At 43.6% G+C, this 14,162-nt stretch overlaps 1 protein-coding gene across 1 annotated transcript in view; it reads right to left on the reverse strand.

Moving 5' to 3' along the window:
- The window catches only part of ELK3 (ETS transcription factor ELK3), a 51,437-nt gene extending 38,930 nt beyond the window's left edge, over window positions 1-12,507 (reverse strand). Inside the window, exon 1 of the mRNA XM_033161764.1 lies at window positions 12,125-12,507. The gene's annotated coding sequence lies outside the window, so the exon portion shown is untranslated. The remainder of the gene's footprint in view (window positions 1-12,124) is intronic.
- Window positions 12,508-14,162: the final 1,655 nt, after the last annotated feature.

Raw genomic sequence — 14,162 nt, forward strand, 5'->3', positions numbered from 1 at the left:
TTCTGAAGTCATACATAATTCAACAAAATTCTTAAGAACAAATATGCTCTTGTCTTTCTCTAAAGTCTCCAAAATACTAGCTGATTCATTAAAGAAAAAAAAACTTCAAATAAAATAAACATGCATCATCACTCAAATCTATGTGATATGTTTATTGTGCAAAATAGTGAAGGAGCAAACCACAGAAAATAGCAGAAAAAACCAAGAGTTGTCATGGGAAAGTGTGCGTTTCAGAGCAAGCATGTCATCGTGGCCTGTTGTAACTAGCATTGGGCGTGGCTTGCAATGACAGAGAAGAGCTCAAGGCCAACAGATACCTTTCTGGCAGGCAAGCGGTGCCCTTATTCAACGTGGCAAAAGCAAAAATAAGCAAAGAACCACTTTGCAAAGTGCTCAGCGCTCCACTACAGCTAGGCCATGAGTCAGCATTTACGGAAGTGAAGGGTGTGTATAGTGTAAATATAAAGGCTACTTTTTAAATGAATCAGTTGAAATGTATCCTGGAGTAGTTCCAACACAGATTAACCCAAAGGACACCACAATTAAGCATAGGAAATGTAAATATAAGAATTATGGAGGCCCTTACCAGTCCATTTTCAGGACATCTCAGGGTTTTTTACAATTCTGCTCTCCGCTGATATTCTACCAAGATTTTCCTTCTTCAAATGCATTATCTGCAATGCAAGCAAACTTAATTTGCTTTAACTTTTAAAGTAGTAAAATTGTAATGGCCTTACTCCAAGCAGCCATAGATTATTATTATTTTTTTAATCAGGATCTAAAATATTATCCAATAGCAACCCCTGGCTCCCTATACCATGCAAGGGCAACAAACGGTTCCTTGTTTGGAACCATTAAGAACATAATAATTGCTCTACTAAATATCAGGCCATAGATCCCTATAGTCCAGCTTATAGAAAACTCATAAGGAGGACATAGTGCAGATAGATATTGCTCTTTGTCAACAGCAGCTGATACCCAGAGAGATCATATTCCATTTACATGTCCTCACCAGAGGGCCCCCCCCCCAAGAGGGAGATTCAGAGGTTTCTCTTGAATACAGGCGATTCCATCAGTTAATCCTCCATCATTTTTAACAGTGTTGATCTGCGATTGGAGTTCCCTGAGTACCTTTAAAGTTCTGGCGGGAAATAAAAGCTATGAACAGGTTGTTTTTTTTAATGACCTCAGCTGAACAGGGGAGCGGGGAATGTATTGGTATATCACATTCCGAAATATAGCCTCACACAAAAGCTATTGGGGCACATTGGATCCCATAATATTAATGGGAGAAACAAACAGAAGCAAAAAATGCTTAGATGAAAAACTGAGCTCAGAATAAATATCCGAAGTATTCCAGTAGTCTGAGTCTTTGTTTTTAAAAGAAAATTACAAATAAGAAATGGATGCTGTTCTTTGGTATATGGGTGTATCCGTGTGTGAGTATATGTATATATACTGGAACAGTACAGCTGCCTGTGTTCTTAAGACTCCACTTGGGGATGTGGCTAAGGAGGTGGTGCTGAAGGGACATAGGAGCGTTGGTCCCTACTTAGCTCAGTGTCGTCCACCCAGATTCGCAGGAGCTCTCTGGTGCCCCAGACATTGGTCTCCGCCAGTCCAACCTGGAGATGCCAGAGATTGAACCTGGGACATTTTGCATGCAAAACATGTCCTCAACTATTGAGCCATGATGAGCTCCTTTGCTTCAAATTTTACAACTATAGCATTGCTCCTGCACCAAGATGGTGCCAATTAATTAATTAATTAATTAATAATTAATTCCCTACAGCAAAATTTACTTCTGGGATCCAAAGGACGCCTTCATCCCTCTCATGATGATGTTTTTGGTACAAAGATAAATGTATAGGTAAAAAAAATGTACAAAACTAGAGGGGACTCTATTCTGGTGTTTCTGAAGTGGTGCAAGTTCATAAAAACTGAATTTACGATACAGGCAAACTGCTACGGGCAGAAATTCAACATTGTGTTCTTCCAGTTGTTCCATCTGCACAAGCGTTCCAGTTTGCCAGTCGTAACAATACCCGCTCCCCTACCCCTCAGTGGCAGAGGAAGGGGGTGCGGGGTGTGTGGTTCGCCCTGGGTGTAATCACTGAGGGGGGTGACAAATTGATTTTTTTTTAAAGGGCTCACGAAACTTTTTAGGAGTGACGTGGTGGCTTAGGCGCCTGCAGGTTCTGTGCTGCCTGAATCGGCAGTATAGGACTTGCGTCTGCCTACTGCCTCTCCCTCAGCCGCCCTACAGCTGGGGGGGGAGGCGGCAGAGAGGCTCCAAGCGTCAAAGAGGCTTGCCCTACCACCATGGGGGGGTCACCCTGCCCCCGGCTGCAGGACACGCCCCCCGCACCAGGCACGCGAGCGGCTAGCTACACCGCTGCTCCCCCTCTGCGCTGTTATTAGAATTCTTCCAACCCCCAAGCCCAAGCCAATATGGGGAGATACAGGGGGCAATAGGGAGGCAAGCTCTGTTGTACAAGCAGAAGTCCTTGCATAAGTGAATGCTGCCCTAAGATCATCCATACCACACTCTATTTCGACACATTGCTGGGGATAGAAAGGATCCCAGTTAGCTTAGACATTTGGTGGTTTTGCTTTCTTATTTGTTCTGATAGTGGTGAATTGGACCCACAATAGCTTAGTAAGTTAAACTTTTTTTTTTTTAAGAATTACAAAGGAGGGAATGAAACACTACGGGACAACTGACTGCACAATTTTTGAGGAAATCATGGGAGCATGAAGTGTATCGGGTTTGCTAAAAATAAGGTTACATCAATTTCAATTAGCAGCTGGGGTCCACATCAACCTCACTCCCCTGCAAAAAAAAGAAGACTTTCAGGCATATCTCTGATGCCCTGGAAGGAGCTGTGATCAGAAAAGAAAATAACATTGAGCTCACACTAGGAGGTTTTTGGGGTTTTTTACTCCCAGAAGCCTAAAGTTATAGTAGGCTATATATGTAAGTGCCTTGTGCCTCATCACTTATGTTTCAAGGAGAAATTATTTTCCATCTCTTATTTCTAAGATAGATATCTAGCACACCGTGGCACACATGGATTGAAGAACACTGATTATTTTAACAACATACTTTTCTCTCTAAGAAGCTATTTTTTTCTACATGTACCATGCATTACATACAAGTGTGCAGCTGGTTTCTTCGCATTTTGGCAATCTATCAGAATAAATTGTGCACTTCCTGATCCCATGTACATTAGGCCTTCAAGATGCATAATTAGGAGCAGATAGTCTACTTAGTAGCAAAGGACTCCACCTGTTTCGGGTAGTCCAGACATAACACCACACCACGGTTGGTGTTATGAGAATCAGTTTTTAAGCAGCTTCAGGCACACCTGCTTCCTCCTACCATCATGTGCAGTGATGACTTCTTTTCTTTCCTGGCTTCAGGCAAAGCATACTCTGCCATCTCATTCAAACCAGCAAGATTGAGTTGTGCTTGCCCTATAAATCAGAACCAGAAACTAGGATCCAGCTCTGCTTTTCAATCCTGTTTTGCAGGGCAAGCATATAAAATAGTTTTTTTTCCAGTTGAGACAAAATGGTAAACTATGGTTTGACTCAAACCAGGAAAGAGACTGCTTCACGCTAAGAAGAAAGGAGAGGAGGCAGCAGCGGTACAAAAGTGCAAGGTTCCTCAAAAGATCATTCTCATAGTGTTCTTACATTTGTACCAGATCTCTCTAGCCCTATGTGGACACGAGTCTCCTCAGGTGTAAGCAAACATGTAAGGATAAGTGAGGGCATGCTGCCAAACCCTACCACCACCTCCCGAACATCAGCTATACAGTGGTACCTCTGGTTACAAACTTCATTCGTTCTGGAGGTCCATTCTTAACCTGAAACCGTTCTTAACCTGAGGTACCACTTTAGCTAATGGGGCCTCCCACTGCTGCCGCACCACCGGCACACGATTTCTGTTCTCATCCTGAGGTAAAGTTCTTAACCCGAGGTACTACTTCCAGGTTAGTGGAGTCTGTAACCCGAAGTGTTTGTAACCAGAGGTGTATGTAACCCAAGGTACCACTGTACATCTACATCTACATCCTTTACATCATTTGCATTTACATTATTTACATCATTCCCATTCACATGTATGTGAATATCCAAATAAGCAAACCAGGAAATTAATATAAGAATCACCTTGATTCATGCCAATCTTGTAATACAAAACTTTTCTAAAGCCATTTCACCTCTGCTTTAGCTACAACTGTCAAAGCCACTTGCCTCCTAATCTCAAAGTGTCACTTCAATCCACACACAGCATCATGGTTGTTGTTTTTTTTGGGGGGGGTGTTTCTGTATGCATACCTGTTCTGTAGGCATGCCCTCTCCTAAATAATTTGGTCCTAGGCCAGCAAACATTTAGACAGCCCTGCTGCATCATTCTAAATCATGAACAAATTAAAATCAGATTCTCATTTAAAAACAGAGAAAAAACAGTAATCTTTGAAACAAAATTTAAAAAAATACTCCCTCACTATATTTAAAGGTCTGGTGACTTGTGGTGGCCGACAAAGGTCCGTATAGTTAAAGCTATGGTTTTCCCAGTAGTAATGTACGGAAGTGAGAGCTGGACCATAAAGAAGGCTGATTGCCGAAGAATTGATGCTTTTGAATTATGGTGCTGGAGGAGACTCTTGAGAGTCCCATGGACTGCAAGAAGATCAAACCTATCCATTCTTAAAGAAATCAGCCCTGAGTGCTCACTAGAAGGATAGATCCTGAAGTTGAGGCTCCAGTACTTTGGCCACCTCATGAGAAGAGAAGACTCCCTAGGAAAGACCCTGATGTTGGGAAAGATGGAGGGCACAAGGAGAAGGGGACGACAGAGGATGAGATGGTTGGACAGTGTTCTCAAAGCTACTAACATGAGTTTGGCCAAACTGCGAGAGGTAGTGAAGGATAGGCGTGCCTGGAGTGCTCTGGTCCATGGGGTCACGCAGAGTCGGACATGACTGAATGACTGAACAACAACAACAATAACTTCCATTTCAGTGTATCTGAAGAAGTGTGCATGCACACGAAAGCTCATACCAAGAACAAACTTAGTTGGTCTCTAAGGTGATACTGGAAGGAATATTTTATTTTATTTTATTTTATTTTATTTTATTTTATTTTATTTTATTTTATTTTATTTTATTTTATTTTATTTTATTTTATTTTATTTTATTTATTTATTTATTTTATTTTATTTTATTTATTTTATTTATTTTATTTAATTTTATTTTATTTTATTTTATTTTATTTTATTTTGACTATGGCAGACCAACACGGCTACCTACCTGTAACAGTAATCTTTGAAGTTAATTCCTTTGTTTATAAGTTGGTACAAATACCAATAAAAAGGTAAGTCCATCATATATGCCTTCTTAGTATTACAATGTATTACAGAAAGATCAATCGGACTTACCATTAAGTAGAAATAAGAATGCTGCCTGAACCATTTAATTTATGAGATGTTATAGGACTCAGGTTTCCCTGATGTGTGAAGTGATTGTGATTCTGCAGTTTATGCTTAAAAAATACTCCTAACATTGCAGGTGACGTAAAAGTCAGAGGTTTCTATGCCCATCTTCACAGCTCTCTATCCTCCATCTATGCCAGCAAGCAAGAAACATTATCAAAGTTCAAGGACACATTCCAGCCAGCCGAAAATCACTCAAAAAGGGTGCAGTCCTTATGCCTCCGAAGGTAACTTTAAAATGTGCTTGTGCAAAGCCAGGGAAAATTTCCAATGCTACAAGAAGCAGCTGGATTTCTACTGGACTACTATAATGCACTTCACATGGGTCTACCACTGAAGATGTTCCGGAAATTACAACTAGTACAAAATAATGCAGCAATCATACTAATACCTACAAGCAGCAGGCCCTGTTTTAAAAAACAGCTACGTTGGTTGCCAATTATTTTCCTGGCCCAATTCAAGGTATTAAGCCCTGAACACCTTGGGATCCAAATATCTGCAAGAATGGCTTATTCCATATTGACTGGCCCATAACCAACAGATGAAGCCCTCCTTATGGTCCCCATGCAGGATGAGGTATGTGGTGTGGGAGCCTAGGAGATGGCCTTTTCACAGTGGGGGTTCCTCACCCTGCTGAGGTTTATGTTGCCCCATCTCTCTATAGTTTCAGGTGGTTAATTAAGACACATCTTTTTTCAGTGTTATTCAATGGAATCCTTGCACTACCTGAAAGAGTGTGTTGGATACTGTCAGCAGTGATTTGTTCTTGTGAATGATTTTATCTAGGGTTGACTAGAAGTAAAATTCAGGACACAAAAGTTGTTGAGATTTTTAAAGGAAGCTCATAGTTGTGAGCTTTTTAAACTCAATCAATCTCAAAATCCCGGACATTTTGCCGATTTTCCAAAATTCCCCCTGGATGCTATTTTCGCCAGTTAAATCCCGGGGAATTCCGGATGTACGGAAACCCTATTTTATCTATTTGCTTCCATTGCGAACTTCCCTGCAGTTTGTGCAAAACCACCAAAATAAATAAATACTGATTGGGAGTTCAACATTGACTTGAGTAATTTTTCCACCTTCCCATAATTAACAAAACCAGAAAATATATTCAAATATGCTTCATTTGCCTATTTCATACAGATTATAAAATTTGTACAGAATTTTTATTTATGTATTTTTGTGTCAGTAAGGTAAAGGTAAAGGTGCCCCTGACCGTTAGGTCCAGTCGCGGACGACTGTGGGGTTGCGGCGCTCATCTCGCTCTATAGGCCAAGGGAGGTGGCGTTTGTCCGCAGACAGCTTCCGGTTCATGTGGCCAGCATGACTAAGCCGCTTCTGGTGAACCAGAGCAGCGCACGGAACCAGCGTTTACCTTCTCACCGGTGCGGTCCCTATTTATCTACTAACAACAGGAGCTCACCCCATCGTGGGGATTTGAACAGCTGACCTTCTGATCGGCAAGCCCTAGGCTCTGTGGTTTAGACCACAGTGCCACCCGCGTCATGATTAAAACCCACCTGATGCATAATAATAATAATAATAATAATAATAATAAACTTTATTATGGTCATAGACCAGCAAAACACCTGATGCATATTGAAATCATCACTGATGAATATAAGAGACTTAAGTGGTTGAAAACATGTACCCCTACTCCAACTGTAATACAAGCTAAACTGTATGTGAAAGGAGTGCAGAAACACTTCTCTGTTTCGTTGTCTTGCTCCTCACATCTGTTGCGTATCTTGAAAACTGAAGAGGTGGCAGGACACCCTGCCTGCCTGCCTGCCCCACAATTTCTAGTCATAGGGTTAAAAAGCTCCTTGCTACTTGTTAGTAGTGAGGTCCTTTGTCAAATCCTGGTGTGTGTGGTACTATGTTATTATACCAGCACGTCTGTTCACAAAAACAAATCAAATCCCCCAATATTTCTTTCTTATCAGAGCTACTGAATGCCCACTAACAAATACGGTGAATGAAGATATATATGGGTGTAGATCAGGCTTCCTCAAACTCGGCCCTCCAGATGTTTTGAGACTACAATTCCCATCATCCCTGACCACTGGTCCTGCTAGCTAGGGATCATGGGAGTTGTAGGCCAAAAACATCTGGAGGGCCAAGTTTCAGGAAGCCTGGTGTAGATAAACCCCATTTAATTTTGACTGAGTTCTAATCAGCTTAGGTGTGTACAGACAACCACCCACCCACCTGCAATGAACAAGCACAGCAAGAGCCTAGTGTCTCTGATGGAGGGAAGTTCCCGCTTGCAGGCTGTTCAGCTCCACCTGCTTGGGAGACAGAGCGCTCAGGCGGAGTTAGGCTTCACGCATGTGCATGCACATGATATCTCCAAGGACGATTTTTGCCTGCCGCTGAGGAGGCAGGCAGGGGAGACTGAGAGCTAAGGCAGAGAGCTACCCTGCAGTGCACACACGATTTCTCAAACAGCGAATTTTGCATCAGTCTGCTGCTGCCACTACAGGAGACATGGAAGAGCAGCTAAGGCAGAGTTAGCAATGGCAACGGCTGCACAGGACAGGAAGAAGCATCAGCTTCCCAATTTTCACAATACAGTGGTACGTCAGTTTATGAACTTAATCTGTTCCAGAAGTCCATTCTTAAACCGAAACCGTTCTTAAACCGAGGCGTGCTTTCCCTAATGAGGCCTCCCACTGCCAGTGCCTTTCCACTGTTTGGCTTCCATTCTTAGACCTATGTAAAGTTCACCAACCGGGACACTACTTCCAGTTTTGCAGAGTTCGTAAACCAAATAGTTCATAAACAGGGCTGTTTTTAAACCGAGGTACCATTGTATCATGCTTCACAATATATTGCCAGGTAATTTTTTTTAATGGTTATCATGATTTGCTCTTGATATAGATATAAGACAATATATTGAAAAATTGTCCGGCCTTAAAAGCGGGATGATATATGGATGGTTCACTATAAATCCACCACTAATATTGCATCGTGACATGTTGGAGAATACACCTGCAAAAACCACCCGTCTGGAGTTGTGCTTCTTTGGGAATAATGTTCTAAAGCCAAAGTGGTACCCTCCAAATGTTGTTGGGACTACATCTTCCATCGTCACTGAACACTGGCCAAGTCAACCATGACTCATGAGAGTTGGAGTCCAACCAACAACATCTGGAGGATGCCAAGTTGGTTGTCCCTATTCTGAAGTTTATGCACCACTATTCAAAAGGCTGTACTACATCCCACCGCTCATCAAACATCTATGATCCTAAACGTCTAAGCATAACTTCTCCAGGAAACAGCAGACACTGATAAAGTATTCACTGTATGCAGGATTTTAAAGGTCAAACCCAGCACTTTGCATAGGTGCTAACAGCCCAATATTGAGCAAAGTGCAGAAATGCCTGTTGAATATGGCCATGCCTACCTGTTCCTGGAAGGAGATGAGCAATCACATTGTCCAGCACCTAGAACTTCTAAACATTATTTGAAGGCATCCATGTTCAGCAATACTACAACAGTCAGTCCTTGAAGTTACAAATGCCTGGATGGCAATTCCCAGGCCACTAAAAGGTAAAGGGACCCCTGACCATTAGGTCCAGTTGCAGACGACTCTGGGGTTGCGGCGCTCATCTCGCTGTATTGGCCGAGGGAGCCGATGTACAGCTTCCGGGTCATGTGGGCAGCATGACTAAGCCGTTTCTGGCCAACCAGAGCAGCACACGGAAACGCCATTTGCCTTCCCGCCGGAGTGGTACCTATTTATCTACTTGCACTTTGACGTGCTTTCAAACTGCTAGGTTGGCAGGAGCGGGGACCGAGCAACGATAGCTCACCCTGTTGCAGGGATTTGAATCGCCAACATTCTGATTGGCAAGCCCTAGGCTCTGTGGTTTAACCGCGCCACCCGCGTTATTTGAAGACATCCATGTTCAGCAATACTACAACAGTCAATCCTTGAAGTTACAAATGCCTGGATGGTAATTCCCAGGCCACTACTCAAAGGTAAATAGTGAAGTCAACACAGAAAATGTAATTGACTTCACCCCCAAAGGTCCATTGTCTCCCGAGACAGACAGATGCCCACAACAATTGATAGAAAGCACTCCTAACCACTGCAGCCACCTGAAATTCTACAAGCAAAATTCAACCCAATAATGTTCCCACTGTGGACACCAAATATTTTTTATTTTGTTGAATTTCTAAGCCATCCCATATCAGGTTTTGCAGGAACATGGGAAAACCAAAATAAAAGTGCAATAAACCAATACCTATTACACTTTTTGAAACACACAATGATCCTGATATTGTCCAGTTGTATCCAAAGGGTCCCAACCCTGGATAAAATGTTTTTGGGTATTAATGCAATTATTGCTAGGAAAATTCCCAGATGCCTGGTAACCTCATCAGTTAGAAATTTGATAGTGGTACACAGGAATGTGACAGACGCATTCAGCCCTAGACAGGACAGCCTCCAATCATTTGCATTCGGGGTACTTTCAATACAAAAATAAGTTCAATTGCAACTGTCATATAATATTTTAAAATAATCACAAAATTGCACACATTAGTTGCAAGATAATTTGGCCAAATGCAGTTAGCATATATTTGCTTTTAGATAAAAAATTTTATCATCCTCTATTTACTAAAAGAGACAGAAGGAAGGAGATGGGAACTAATAAGATACAGTAGACCCCATTTTCAAATATTCCACATCAAAGCCCTAAAACCAATATAAAAGTATAAAAAGGCAAAATAAAGGGTAAAGGCCTTATTTTAGAAGCACTAAAATGAAACCACTGTGTCCTTTGTCATTTAAAAAGCCATTCAACATCACATGATAAAAAAGATGCTGCATTAAATTAAGTAGGTCCCACCCCTCACCCTGACTAAATAAAGATGTAACTTGTCTCGCTTTCAACAGTAGTGGGCAGAAAAGCTGAGAGGGCTTCACAAAACCCTCCTGTGTTAGGGAACGGAAACTCCTAATGAGATTAGTTGGTGTGTGCAGACATTACTTAGCCATGACTAAATGGGCTCTCTTCCTGCAGCCAGTGGAAAATTCAGGGAACTTTTTCCTCCTGCAGCATCAGAGTCCCTCTAACCTTCAGCACAGCCAGATCCAAAAACAACTCTCCAGTCTCTCCCCCCCCCCTCTTTTTAAACTGATGGTGTAAAATATAAAAATGGAGTGGGGAGGGGGTTTGGTGGAGGCAGAGGGTGAGAGTGAAGGAAACTCTCCAGCTCTCGCTCTCTCTCAAAACTACAAAGGAAACTGTAAAAGAGCAAATACATAAACCTGAGAAGGAGAAAACCACAGAGTTTCTTTGTGAGCTGCAGTGACTCATTTTCAAGATGTTGTCTGCTGCCAGTTTCAAACCGGAAGCGCATGGCAATTAGTCTTGCTGTTTCCAGACAAGCCAGAAACTCTCCCAACACTCCCCCCCTCCTCCTCCTCCAAAGCCCCTTGGCCGTTTCCTCCTCTCCTTGCAGCCCCCAGCAATTTGCGCTGCCCTTAAGCAAACTGCTCTAATTCCTCTGGGCTACAGTCTGCTGTGCGGTTCCCCCCACCCCACCTCACCTCGCCGCCCCACTCCTTCCTTCTGCGCGCACACACTCAAACTCATTGTCTTAATAAAACGGCCCATGTGGCAGCAAGAGCAGGGACGCCGCCACCTCGCTCCCAGGTTGTGGAAACACATAAAGGCACACATACACAAACTCTTTCCCTCTCCTTCACACACCCCTAAAGTGGTTCATGGCGACGCAGCGCCTTCGGAGTAAGATTAACTCTCGTCTCCTCGAGCCTGTCAGGCGGCGCGCGCCCCCTCCAGCTCACCCGCTTCACAAAGGCACTGGCCCCCACGCCGTCTCCCCAAACATAAGGCGACCCCTCCCCACCGCCACCAACACGCGCGCGCTTCGAGAGGCGCAGTAGCACCCCCAGACTCCCATTTCTCCAGCCAAGTTGGACGCCCCTCCTCACACCCCTCTTCCCCGCTGGAGAAGAGAGCCCCATCTTTAAACCCCCCAGCGGTTTTTTGTTTGTGTGTGTGTGTGTGTGTGTGTGTGTTTGTGTCAACGGCAGGTGGAGACTTCTCCACATTGCCATACGCACAACAAGTACAGTAGTAGTTGACACAACGCGCGCCTCCTGGGCTGCCCTCCTGCAGAAGCCAGGGACTCCTTTCTGCCCCCCACACCCCGGGAGTTCCCATTGCCCTCCCTCTCTCACGCACAGTCCAAAAGGGCGACGTCTCGCCATTCTCTCCCCCCCCCCGTCTCACACACAACCCGCTTTGCTCCCTCTCAGACATTTCCCAACCCCCCCCCCGACAGATGGCACTTCTGCCCCGCAGCAAAGAGCTACAATTGGGGCTTCTGGAGCTGCCACTCGCTCCCGGCACCCGGGACTCTTCTCCCGCCTCCCCCGGCAGCCCCAACCGGATGCCTTGTGGCGGGGCAAGGATCTCCCCCACCCACCCCGGTGGCGCGATATTTTTCGCCTTTTATCAGGGAAAGGGGGGGGGGGGAGAAACCGCCTGAGCGCCATCCCATGCAGTTCCCACCTGTCTGCCCCTCGCCCTTTTCTGCCTCCCCACTCCAAACTCAGCCCAACTTTAAAAAAGAAAGCTTACATACCCGGAGTTTGGTGGGCTTCTCCGATCTCTCCTCGCAGGTTTAAAGGGAGCTGCGTGAAATCCCCCAGTTTTCCATACTGACAGTCCTCGAAAACGCTCTGTTGCTCTTGTAATGAGATCCTGATCCCCCCCTTGTTTCTTTCTCTCTTCCACCCCCCACCCCCCCGGTTGGTGTGTGTGCGAGAGTGAGAGAGAGAGAGCAGGAAGTTGGAGCAGTCAGACAGAGAGCCGGCTCACTTCCTTTCCTGCATTATTCCCCAGGCGGTTTGCAGTCTGTGTAAACAGGCTTTTCCTCCCTTCTCCCCTCTCTTTGGCCACTGATGTGCAGCATTGCTGTAATATAAGACACACACATAGTAAAAGGGTAATGGCAACTTCACTCAGAGGCACACACAAACCAAGGAACTCCAGCAGCTCCCTCTGACCTCCACCTCTTCCTGTTCTGCACCCCCGGGGAGGAGCTTCAAACAAGACCAACAAACTTGGCTCATCAGACACAGCTACTAAAAACATAAGGTGGCTTCACTGAAAAATAATAATCTAGCTTTTCCCCAAAATGCTGGGATAGCAGCAAGCTGGAGTCACTTAACTGTTCTTGCAGACCTGCGCAGAGAGACCCCACATGCACACATCTGCATGTTAAATGCTGTGTTAACAGAATTATACAATAATAGACTGAGTTCTATTCATAAGCATGCATGTATTAATATCTCTACTAATATAGTGTAAGCAACAACAAATATTCTGCATTTTCTGTTGTTGATTAGGGTGTCTGGACTTCAGCTGTGCTAATTACTGTGGCCCTTATAACTTTTCACCAGCTTTCCTACTAATAGAGGTGCTATAAACTGCTAAATTAAGACACAATGGGGCAGTTCAAAGGCAACCTTCCATCCCTTGAAATGCAAAATCAAACTGTTTCTAAGCCCAGTGACCCAGCACAGAAGCTCTGCAATCCAGTACACAGGCCGCTGAAATCCACAACTCTGATAAAATTTAAGATGCTACTACCAATGCACAGGACTGTAGTCTTAATTCAGTGCTATGGCACATGGTAATTTAAGGAACAGCAAAATTAACCACTTAGAAGCAGTGAAGTACTATCAGATTCAGCATTTACAATGCAGCAAAGTCAAGAATGCCTCAGAAAGAAGGGGGTCTGTAAATAAAATGTAAGTGAAAGGAGCAAGACAAGAGGGTCAAATATCTCCAGAACACTTGTTGATTATTCAAAACCAAAATAATGGAAACAAAAATCAACCAGAATGTGTGCTGCAGGTTAGGAAAGGTACCATCAAATCCTAAGAGAATGCCAGCATAGTTATAGAGCAAAGCCAAGGAAATTATTAGAAGCCAGAAGGCTTCCTTCAAAAAATGGAAGCCCCCCCCCCAAAAAAAAATAAAGAGATAAAGGAACAAAAAAAATAATCTAGCCAAAAAATGGTAGTAGAGAGTAATGGGCTGATACGAGGGGAGAATTTGAGGAGGATATTGCAAAAAGATCAATAACAAATATTTAAAGACGGCAGGAATCTGGCTAGGAAGGCAAGTCAGCTATTGAATGACACAGAAGTAAAAGGTGTGCTAAATCGGGATAAGGGGATTGAATAAAAGCTGGATGAATTTACATGTATTCTCAGGAAAAGATGCAGGGCAGATATCAGTGCCTAAACTGACTTTTTCAGAAAGGAAGTATGAGGAAGCGATGCAAATTGGGTTGACCAACAATAAAGGTCTACTAGGCCTTACTGACAAATTGAAAATGAATGAATTACCATGGCAAGAGTTCTTGAAGAGCTCACATGTGAAGTTGCAAAGACATCTAACTTGTTCCTATAGCAGAGGACTGAGAAGCAGCCAATGCATTAACAGTATTTAAAAAGCGATCAGGAAGTATCCAGGACATAAGGGGCTGCTAAATTTAACAACACACCTGATCTACAAATATTGGTGAAAAGCATTATTAAACACAATATTAACAAGCACGTAGAACAGAGTGGAGCTGGCCAGGTATTGTGGACTACAAACCTCATCAGCCC

Source organism: Lacerta agilis, chromosome 10, assembly GCF_009819535.1.
Source record: "Lacerta agilis isolate rLacAgi1 chromosome 10, rLacAgi1.pri, whole genome shotgun sequence".
NCBI lineage: Eukaryota > Metazoa > Chordata > Lepidosauria > Squamata > Lacertidae > Lacerta > Lacerta agilis.